Below are 12,187 nucleotides of genomic sequence, written 5' to 3' on the forward strand. Positions count from 1 at the left end.
GCTGCGTGAGGCAGACGTTCTACGTCCACAGACAGTGCTGGTCTCGGAGAATATGTGTGTGCTGTGTGAGTTGAGTGGTGCCAGATAAGGAATACAGAGTGATAGAGAAGAGAAAGGTAATTTCTGGTCCCAACCACCTGCAAAACCTTTACAAGAGTGGGATTTAACTGGCCATTGGAGGAGAGACAGCATTTTCATTTTTAATATGACAACTTGAAAAAGTGTCTAATCATTATTTTATATATATAAATAGTCAGAAAGTTAAAAACATACCTCAAATTCCAACACTCAAAATAACCAGTGTATGTATTTGGTAGACACCATTCCAGGTCTCTAGAATAATAAAAAGATGGATGGATATATACACCACATCTTCTTTATCCATTCATCCATTGATGGACATTTGGGCTCTTTCCATACTTTGGCTCTTGTTGATAGTGCTGCTAGAAACATGGGGGTGCATGTGCCCCTTCGAACTGGAGGGTATTATGCTAAGTGAAATTAGTCAGACAAAAATCGTATGACTTCACTCATAGGAGGACTTTAAGAGACAAGACAGATGAACATGAGGGAAGGGAAACAAAAATAATACAAAAACAGGGAGGGGGACAAAACAGAAGAGACTCATAAATATGGAGAACAAACAGAAGGTTACGGGAGGGATTGGGGGAGGGGGGATGGGCTCAATGGGGAAGGGGCACTAAGGAATCTACTCCTGAAATCATTGTTGCACTATATGCTAACTAATTTGGATATAAATCTAAAAAAATAAAAAGTAAAACAAGTTAATAAAAAAAATAAAAAATAAATGAAAAGACGGATTGAGAGCTAGAACTAAGATGGTGGAGAATACGGGTGAAAGCAAGATTTCACTGTAAAACCTTGTATCTGAACCATATTAATGTATTAGCTACTCAGTAAAAAATGGGTGTGTAGACAGAAAGGATTTTATAAAACCGTGACCTTTAATAGCTGCTTAACAATGAAAACATACCATTCAATTTGACTTGAACTCAACTTGAAGAAAAAGAAATGGGAGGGATCTCTGAATTCAGATAAATGTTTCCTTAATATGAAACATATTAGTTCAAACCAGAAACTTCTAAGTTAATGACAATAAAGAATATTGACATTGGGGTGATTATGCTTTCTGAGGGTACATGTTTCCACTTAAGACACTATTGGCTGACTCCTTGTTCTGAAAGATGATGAAATTAACATGTGCTGTCCCTCATACTCCACTTCCTCATTTGCTGAGTCCCATTGAAAATATGAAAATATGAGGATTCAATAATTTTATTATTTTTGGGGCGCCTGGGTGGCGCAGTCGGTTAAGCGTCCGACTTCAGCCAGGTCACGATCTCGCGGTCCGTGAGTTCGAGCCCCGCGTCGGGCTCTGGGCTGATGGCTCAGAGCCTGGAGCCTGTTTCCGATTCTGTGTCTCCCTCTCTCTCTGCCCCTCCCCCATTCATGCTCTGTCTCTCTCTGTCCCAAAAAAAATAAATAAACGTTGAAAAAAAAATTTAAAAAAAAATAATAATTTTATTATTTTTGATAAAATCAAAACCCAGCTTCCAAAGTTGTTTAGTCTCAGATATAAATTTCAATGTGTTAAGTGTTTGCCACCAGACCTTCCACCTTGCTTCTTCATTTTGCATTTCTTTCTTTCTTTGGATTCACGTCTCAGAGGTCCGGATTCATAATGTGATGGATTCCCATTGATTCCTCCTGCGTCTACCTTCTTCTCTCTTTCTAGTAGGTCCCTCCTGTGAAAACATTCTTCTCTCTAGTAGTTCTAGGGAATCCACATAGTTCTGAGGAAACTAGCTCTTACTTGAACTCCAGGTATGGAGCACATGACCCAGGCTGAGCAAATCAGAGCATTCTCTATCCTTGATGAGGGTTATCTTTATGACCTAGGCTGGTGTACTCAGAATGAGTCTCAGCTCACTTTTTTCTGGGAAAGTGAAGACCTAGAATTCTCTTCCTCGGGATTGTGTGACGTGAGGATGTGAATGATAGAACTAATGCAACTTTCTTTTTCTTTTTCTTTTTGCTTCCACTGGGGAAGCTAGCCTGAGGATAAAGTCAGTACACTGAGGAGGGGCAGAGCAAGCCAAATTTCAGAGAACTGCACTGGACCCCCTGATGACATCATGTACCCTGGATCATGTTGCAACTGAAGCCCTCCGACCACCGGGCTTCAGTTAGTTACAAGAACCACAAGTCCCTATTTTAGATTTGAGTTTTCTATTAATTATAAAATGAAGAGTACTAGTTAATGCAATTGTGAAGGTAGCTGCTGATAAGGGCTAGTGGAAAGAGTATTCTTGTATAGGCAATGACATCAATAAAGCTTAAGAGGCCAGAGAACAGACAGCACATGACTTAGTCTTTGAGAGTTTAGTTTTTTCCTCCGGTTACAAGCATCCTTATTCTGGTTAAAGAGGAGTAGAACCTTGGAGTGACAACTTGCCTGTCACAGTATAAGTTATTTCTTCGTAGGAAGGTCTTACCTGGTGCTGGGAAAATGCAAAGGAGACAAGAAGAACTTGGTGGGGGAATGGGGAAATTGGGGAAAGGAATCATCCGGGCAATTAGATGAAGCTCGTTTCATTCTCTTGTGGAATATTTTAAGGCATTGGTTACAGTCCAGTCCTGGGACAAGTACAGACAGAATCCTGAGTAAGAGAAACCTTAACTCATACTAATGAAGGTGACAACTTTTTATCGGAAATTCTGACTGTAGTTTTCTATCTACGGGTCAAAGTCCTCTTTTGCAACCTCCTGAAAGAGTCCAACTTTGGAGCCAGTGATCTCTGATCTGGTTGAAACTGTGAGCCAGGACAACTGCAGGACTTGGGTGACCATGCAGGGATCTCTACTGCCTCCAAATTCACCTGTGCAATGGAAAATATTGCCTTTGGAAATGTTTGACTTGGGGAAACTCAACAACAATCTCTGATTCTTAGAGAGGCAATATATTGCAGTACTTAAACACTTGGCTCCAGAGTCCGATTGCTTGAGTCTGAATCCTGGCTCGATCATGATCCTGAAATTCCATTTCATCTATAAAACGACTCTATGTGCTATTAGTATTCTCATTGTACAGATTAAAAAATGAGGTTCAGAAATGTTGCGAACTAGGGTGCCCGGGTGGCTCAGTCAGTTGAACGTCTGACTTCGGCTCAGGTCATGATCTCGCAGTTCGTGAGTTTGAGCCCCGCGTCGGGCTCTGTGCTGACAGCTCAGAGCCTGGAGTCTGCTTCGGATTCTGTGTCCCCCTCTCTCTCTGCCTCACCCCTGCTTGTGCTCTGTCCCTCTGTCTTTCAAAAATGAATAAACATTAAAAAAAAAAAAAAAGAAATATTGTGAACTTACCAAATTCATACAATTAGTGGCAGAGATAGTGTTTAAACTAAAGTCAGTCTGGCTTCAAAGGCTTTATTTTTATCCCTCAACTACCTTTTATCACTTCTGTGAGGGGATGTCACCCATAAGCTCACTGTTGTAGGAAGAACACCTTTTTCTGATTTTTCTAGAGCAAGGAACAGGAGTCTAAAAGATTGAATCATTTCTCAGGCAGGGACACAAAGTGGGGAAAAATTGCCAGTTTCTTAATGTTCTGCCTCTCTCACCTCTATTTGATCCCATACACTCTGTCAGGAAACTCTAGATAATATGCAGCTCCAGTCATGCCATCACTGGGCATTAACATCTTCAAAATCTTCCCACTAGATCTACAAATCAAACTCTAGCTGCATATTTCTATCCTTACCCTTCATAAAAATAAAATTATTTAAAAAAAATAAAATTATGGTCCAACTCTTCAAATTTTTAATAACACTATAGGCTTCTACTTTCAACTATAATTCAGTAGCTCCCACCAGAAGGACTAGAAAGGTTGGAAGACCTGAAGGCAACCAGGACTTGAGGGGACAAAATCCCAAGAAAGAGGGAATCATGCAAGGTGAGTTGACAATTTGAGTGACTTTTTAATCTCAAGTCATTTTTCAATTTTGGATTTGAGACAAAAAGCCCAGGTAAGAGGCAGCCAAAAAGCAGAGAAACTATAGAGGTTTTGAAAGTCTTGTGGGGCTGGTGAGACAAAAAGCAGATGCTTAAGGAATCAGAATAACAATGAGAAGAGAAGGCTAGAGAACTAATCACAACACTCCATCAGATTCCTCACCCCTCATGACATGCCAAACTCTGAAACTGTTTATGGCAAGAGACCTAGGCTCTGAAAAGCAGAATGAAATGTTGTTAGTGTCATAATGCCAAAAAAACAAGGATTAGGATTCAGGACCAAAAAGGTTAGAAAAATCTTCCACAAACACCTGAGGTTTTTATTAGGAATTCCAGAAGGTAGAGATAAACTCGATGTGATAAATCCTTGCCACAATTGCAAATCTACTTCAAATGAGCTTAGTACTTGATTGGTGGAAGTTGATAGTCCCTAATCTGGCTCACAAAAGAAAGAGTAAAGCTTTTCAGGAGAACGATAACACTATTCAAAATCTCAACAGTTTTTGGGGAGCCTGGGTGGCGCAGTCGGTTAAGCGTCCGACTTCAACCAGGTCACGATCTCGCGGTCCGTGAGTTCGAGCCCCGCGTCGGGCTCTGGGTTGATGGCTCAGAGCCTGGAGCCTGTTTCCGATTCTGTGTCTCCCTCTCTCTCTGCCCCTCCCCCGTTCATGCTCTGTCTCTCTCTGTCCCAAAAATAAATAAAAACGTTGAAAAAAAAAATCTCGACAGTTTTTTACACATATTTCAATACATTACAAGGACCAAATAATGAAAACCTAGAAAAAACTAGACAAAAGAAAATATATATGGATGCAGTAAATAGGCCTAAAAACTGTATAATTGGAGTGGCAGAGTGTGAGAAGAGAAAGTGAGCCAAAGCAACGTTGAAGAGGTAACAGGCAAGAATTTTCCAAAATGGACGAAACCCACCTGTTCAGTGATTCCTGTGAACTCTGAGAAGAAAGAAACAGAAGAAAACCACACTCAGGCTTTCATTGCTACGCTCTAAAAACAAAGACAAGAGACAAAGAGAAAACCTTAAAAGTAAGCAGAGAAAAAAATTAGGTATGTGACTTTTCTAAAGAAATAATGGAAACCAGAAGACAATGGAATAACTTCTATAAAGTTCTGAAAAAAATTCCCAATTAAAATTGTGTACCCATCAAAAACATCTTTCAAATGTTAAGACCAAATAATGACTTTTCACACCAAGAAAAATAAACATAATTAGCTACCGGCAAACCTACAGTAAAATGAATACTAAAAGGAGCTCTTTGGGAAGAAGCAAAACTATCCTAGTCTGGAAGGGACCTGATAAGACCATTCAGTCCTTTCCTCTGTCTCTGGGAACACAAAACTCCTTGATCTTGAGTATGCTTGGAGCCCAGTGATAATCTGTACAAAGTCTGCACACATTGCCGGACACAGAGTGACCACTGACTAAATGAAAGGGATACTTGCAATGTCACAAGATTTCATCTAAAATCTTTACCTTTCTGCTCTTGTTGGATGAACAATAACAAAAAATTTCTTCGTGAAGACGAAAAAGTCTTAGAATTCTACAGCGTCTAAAGTAGGAGGGTAATAGTCTGGTTCACTGCTTAAGGGCAAAGGCATTGAGGATTGTATCACCTGGTGGTAGCCAGTCTCTAAGATGGCGTCCCAGTGATCCCTACTCCCCAGGATTCACATCTTTGCATATTCTGCTCCACCGACGTACCAGGTTTGGTCTGTGGAAGCAATAGACGATGGCAGAGTAACGGCATGTCACTTCTAACGTTAGACTACAGAAGACATCAAGCCTTCCATCTTGGGCATTCTCTTTCTTTCTCTTTCAGATTAGTTAGCCTAAAAGGAGTTAGCCGCCATGTCATGAGCAGCTTCACAGAAAGGCCCACATGGTGAGGAACTAAGGTCTCCAGACAATGGCCACCTCAAGGAGCTTGGAAGTGAATCCTTTGGCCCCAGTCAGGATCAGATTATGAGCCAGACCTACCCAACTCAGCAGCTCTTAGTCCTGGTCCTCAGAAACTGTGTGAGAAGATAAACGCTTCTTATTTTAAGATGCTGAGTTTTAGAATAATGCAGCAATGGATACTAATACACACCTTATCTGTGCTTACTAATATTTGTGGAATAATTTTTAATGCAACCGTATTTGGTTTCTCATCCTAAGTTCAGTGTACTAAGTAACTTTCCCAAGATCCTACACTTGCCTCTTTCTTTCCAATGAGTCATCTTTTGCTTCTGGATCATGGTATTTCCCCTGGTCTTCCTCCTGCTCAGATCCTCCCTTCAGCCAGATGGGGCAAGCTGGTTAGACTATGGGTCCCTTGACTTGGGTTGGTCCTTCTCCACTGCAGTGACTGGGCCTGTTTTCCTTAAGAGAAAATAACCCTGAGCTTATTATACATCCAGAAGCTATGGGAATACTTACTTACCTCCAGGCTTGTTTTCATTACATTCAATGTCAACACATTAACGAAGAAAGCTTATGTTTGAGCTCCTAAATTATTTTAAGATTATTCCATTCTTATCTTCATGTTTCTTTCCAGAAGGTAGGTTAGGGTGGAAGAAGCACTTGTGGGAAAGAAAAAAGGCTTTTCAGGTCACCCCGTTAAACCAGGCTGTGGGCAAAATCAAGGCAGAGGTTGATAACAAATCCCAGGGTCAAACCAGATGAAGGAAAAACACAGGCCTGTTGAGATCTTAGCAAAGCCTGACCTTTATGAGAAGCCTCTGGTGTTTCTGTTGCTTCAACAAGAACCAGGACAGGGATTCCCAGAGTCTAGGACTCCAAGCTGTTGTGTTGTCATAATGTGCCACACTGAAAAGAGTTTGGAAATTTCCTGTGTGTGTGTGTGTGTGTGCGTGTACAATTATACATACACATGACTATAAGCTCCTCCAGGGCAAGGTAATAGTCACAGTGTTTATTCCATGTCAATACCACCCACTTCTAGGAACAAGGTAAATGTTGAATGAAAGCAAGGATGTGCTTTTCTCAGCCTCGGTGATTATGTATGCTGGTTTTAGGATATGTTCTCTTTATTCATTTTAACCCTTAAACATTTCTTCCTCTTTTCACAAGACAAAACAAAACAAACCACAAAAACAAACCAAAACTAAAATTCAGACTGGAGACCTAATAGTTGTTTCTCTTGTTCTGCCTGTGGTTTACTGTCTGAGGCCATTTTCATCTATTACTGCATTTTCTCCCTCACCGACCTTCTTGGGTTGGATCAGAGCTCCGTTTTACACAGGAGGACACATGCTCCGAAAGATTATTTCCTTTGCCCAAACCACACACGTCAGAAAGGGCAGAGATGAGATATGAACCAGGGACTTCAGGGCCCCGTGCACTTTCCACTGCCCATAGTGTCTCTATCCACATACCGACGGCATAGTTCTTTAGTCACCAGCTGCATGGCCGCCATCTTGAATTATGAGGTGACTATATCAGGGCTCCTTGGAGGAGGTGAGGCTCTGGGCCTTCCACTCATTTTCAACAGACCGGTTGTACTTTTGCTGACTTTACACTTTGGGCCTTTCTATAAAATTTCATTTGAGCAAAGCTTTCCAAAGCAAACCAAGTCCACCTGGAACAAATGGCTCCACTGACCTTAACAATTAAGTAACGTCTAAGGTCCCTACTACAAAAACCCTCTCCAGTTCCTTCCTTCTCAGCCATCAGTTCTTCAGTCTCAGGCTCCTGGCAATGAAGAGTATGAAGCCAGACCTCCTTTGGCTCAATGCAGCCTCTGTGCCCTCCTGCTGTGCTCAGTTTCAGGGCTCAGGTCTCGTGGGAAAGGGGAACCCTGGACAACCTTAAACTGAAACTATTTAGCAGGTCACAACTTCCACTAACAGGCTGAGAGCCAGCATATCCTAAAGGCTGAAAGTGCAGGCTTTGGACTCAACATACCTAGTTTGAGTCCCTATTTCCTTTGATTGCAGCTGTTTGACAGTGGCCACGTTCTTTTGTCCCCCTAAGCCTTCGTACCCTCGCTAGTAAAACAGAGAGAGGAGTAATAATCACTTCAAGTTGTTGCAAAGATGAAATGAGACCTTGTGTATAGTGTCAGCAGCTACCATTTATTGAGCACTTACTGTATGCCACAAGCTCTGCTAAGTGTTGTAGACAGTTTACGTTATCATATCTTTATGGTAACTGTGTGAGGTAGGAGTACTTGGCCTGTGACTGGCTACCTGAGAAGCAATCAGTTAGTGGGAGCTGTCATTATATGGTTATTACTTTATAGTGACATGGTGTTGGATGAGCAACACCAGATGACTGCGGTGAACTCCCACGCACCATGGTCCTGGCTGTCCCTTCCCATGTGCTGCCTCCACCTGGCTGTCTGGCTGGGGCGGGCCACACTGCCACGGAGCTCCTGGGCTCATCCTGTTAGGATTTCTCCCCTCTTGGCCCCTCCTTAGCCTCAGTTCCAACCAAGTCCTCACCAGCTGGTATTGACAGACAGGAAGGCAAAAAGAATTTTCGGAAAATAAGATTTGAAATCAGAAAGCTAACTGGACTCGAATCCCAATTCTCCCACCTCCCAGACGGAGAACAATGTGTGTCATTTGCCATTGATGTGGGAGACCCTTGGCAAATTGTAGCATCTCTCCAAGCCCTAGTTTCCATAGCTCACAAAACTGGATAAGGAATGAAATGTTCACTGAGCATTTATTGCATGCCAGGAGATCCATATCTCAGTCGTTCCTATCAACACCCCGTCATTGTGGTCACCATTTTCCAGATGATAAAACTGAGGCTCAGGGGAATTAAGACTCACCCACGATCATACTATCATTAGGTGACAGAAGTGGAACTTGAATGCAGGTTTTCATTTTTTTTTTTTAGTATGTTAATGTTTATTTATTTTTGAGAGAGAGAAAGAGAGAGAGTATGGCCTGGGGGGAAGGGCAGAGAGAGACACATACAGAATGCAAAGTGGACTCCAGGCTCTGAGCTGTTAGCACAGAACCTGACATGGGGCTTGAACTCACGAACTGCGAGATCATGACCTGAGCCGAAGTCGGACGCTTAACCGACTGAGCCACCCAAGTGCCCCTTGAATGCAGGTTTTCTTAAACCAAGTCATATGTTCCTTCTGCCATACCAACCAACAACTCCAAAGGCTATCTGGAAACTGCTTCCCATCCCCACTCCGGGGATAGAGAAGGACAAAAGTCTCCCCGTTGCTTCAGCCTTTTCATAGGGAAACATCTCCTTGTGAACTATCCACTATACTGGAAACGAAACCCTGCAGCTGAATTTCAATGGAGTTTTAAGGGCTATCCCTCGTCCCCCAGCACGTAGCCTGTCGCTCTCTTACAGGTAATTTGGAGTAATAGGAGCCTTTGTTTTTTTCATGAGATTGTTTCTTCTCTGGATCTACAAGCTTGGACACAAATGTAGCTTTGGTCCCTGTAAACAAACGCAGTGACACAGCTGCATGACTCACCCACCAGTCACTTCCAAAGCCTGGGCATGGCATGGCCCTGACCACCTGTTCTGTCTCCTGGAAGCTGGCTCTTCAGACATGGCTGTGAGGACTAGTTTATGCGCAAATCACCTGCACTGTGCCGTCCTGGTAGAGTAGATCTGAAGAGGTGAGGAACAAGGCCTGAAAGCAAGGAGAATTCGTGTCTTTGTTGGGAAAGAAACAGGTCTTCTCTTTGCCAAGAGAAATTGAGCATTAGACAACCAGCTGATTTAGAACCTGCGAAGAGCCAGATGCCTGGAATACAGAAAGGGATGGGCCCTTGGAGGCAAAATCAAGGTTGGAACACATTGCCTGAACCAGCACAAGTAGCAGAATATTCAACATAATGACTGTTTAGGAAACTCCGGAATTGTGTCGTAGGTATAAGACACAGAACTCTGCCGTTACTTCTGCCATCTTTTCGTAAAGGAAAATGAAGTTCTTGGGATTGAAAAGCTCTTCTTTCCAAATCTCCCCTCCCAAATATTGGGCACCTAAAATTCCACCTTGGGTTTTTTTGGCTTTCGCCTGAAGTTCTGATCTAGTAATGAAATATGCTTGTAGTTAACATGTAAATATCCTGGGGAAGAATGACACATGAGACCACAGATACACTTCACCCGCTGTACTATTTTAGTTGGCTAGAAAGAGAGAGCTGGATGATCGTATTAGGAAGGATTATAATCTCCGGTAGGATTCAGGGGAAGAATCACAGGAGGCCGTGCTTGATTAGCAGTGGCCTTCTGTGGCTGGAATGAGACGTCCTAGGACAGAGGCTTTGTAGGCACATTTTTTGGCTTCACAATAGGTACATTTGTTCATGCATTCACTGGCAGATGTGTGAAAAGAAGCTTTCAAGTGTGAAAGAAGCATCTAGGAGTAAATCAAAAAATAATCAAATATTTTTTCTCCATTAAAATGACTATTATAGAGAAGTTAGGAAGCCAGAAAAATCAGAAAAGAGAAAAGAATAATCCATAGGTGTGCCCGAAATATGTGTTACATATGTTAATAGCGTGTTAACATTTTGGTCTGTTTCTTTGTGGCATCTCTTCCATGCCTTACTTCTTTTGAAGACAGTTGAGATTAAATAATAGTAATTTTGTATCTCGGTTTTTTATTATCCTTATACCATGAGAACATTCCATGTTATTACACACCTTTTGTTAATCCTGAAGTTGCTAATATATATTTTAAGTATTGAGGGCAAGCATGTGCTAGATAGAATGCTGGACACTTAGCATTCACAGTCGCATTTAATCCCCACATAAATCCTGTTTAGCGGGTACTATTACTGTGTTCCTATTTACAAAAGCCGACACTGAAGCTTAGAGAGGTTAGTTCATTTGTTCACGGGCACACGGTTGGACCCGAAAGAGGTGGGATATAAACCCTGGCTTGCCAGGCTGCTGAACACATATTGTTGTCTTTTTTTTTTTTTAATTTTTTTTTTTTTCAATGTTTATTTATTTTTGGGACAGAGAGAGACAGAGCATGAACGGGGTAGGGGCAGAGAGAGAGGGAGACACAGAATCGGAAACAGGCTCCAGGCTCTGAGCCATCAGCCCAGAGCCTGACGCGGGGCTCGAACTCCCGGACCGCGAGATCGTGACCTGGCTGAAGTCGGACGCTTAACCGACTGCGCCACCCAGGCGCCCCTGTTGTCTTTTTTTTTAAACGATGCCATTATGTCATAGTTTAATCGACAGCGGTTTTTCTTACTTAATGAAACATAAAATAATGGAGCACTTTGCAATCAATTAGCATAGATGAAATTTAGTTGTATTATGCCAGGATTACTCCCTATACCTCTATAAATCTCTACACCCTCACCCAAACAATTTTGAGAAAATATTTTATTATGTATTTTTATTCAAGCGTGACCTGCCATTGTCGGCCATGATCATTCTGAACTCCCGAAGGGTTAGTAGAGGTGTGGAATTTGTTAAATTAAACGCCACTTGCAAAGCAGATGAGACAAATCTCTAGGATACCAGCAAAACAACTCACTGGGGGGAAACTGAGCTGGATTGTGAACGCGTTTTCCTAGCCGAGGTGCATCAATGTCCTCTGTAGTGCTCTGTCTTCCTCTTCTCCTTCAACATAATTGCCACGACTTTATACGATTCTATCAGGTGGGTGAAATGATTGGCTCGATTGTCCCCGGATTGTCCCCTGAGCATGCCTGTTATTTTAGTGTTTCAACGATGACAGGGGAGGGATTTGAGGGAAGGGGGAAGCAAGGGCAGAAGGGAAGTGTTCCTTTCTTCCCCCAGTACTTTGTTCTTCTACAGGGTCATCTTAAAATCTAGAAACATAGGCAGATATACATAACAGATGGCTTCTTGGCATTATATACAATAAATATGTTCCTCTTTCTGTCCCTCAATTATCAATGCATAGTGCAAAGCGCTGATGAAAATGGCAGTGAAGGCAGAGCCCTTAAGGCACGTCCATCAATGCCTATATACACATCTGTGATGTGATGCCTCATGTAGTGTGTGCTCAGATTTCCAGAATAAACTGTGCCATTAATGTTTTATTTTCATTTCCACTTGTATGGGCAACCATTCTACTCCATTCAATGTGTTTGTTGCTGTGGTACACGTTTAGGTCTTTTTGGGTTTTATTTATTTATTTATTTATATTTTTAATATTTATTTATT

This window comes from Leopardus geoffroyi, chromosome D1 (genome assembly GCF_018350155.1).
Source record: "Leopardus geoffroyi isolate Oge1 chromosome D1, O.geoffroyi_Oge1_pat1.0, whole genome shotgun sequence".
Lineage (NCBI taxonomy): Eukaryota > Metazoa > Chordata > Mammalia > Carnivora > Felidae > Leopardus > Leopardus geoffroyi.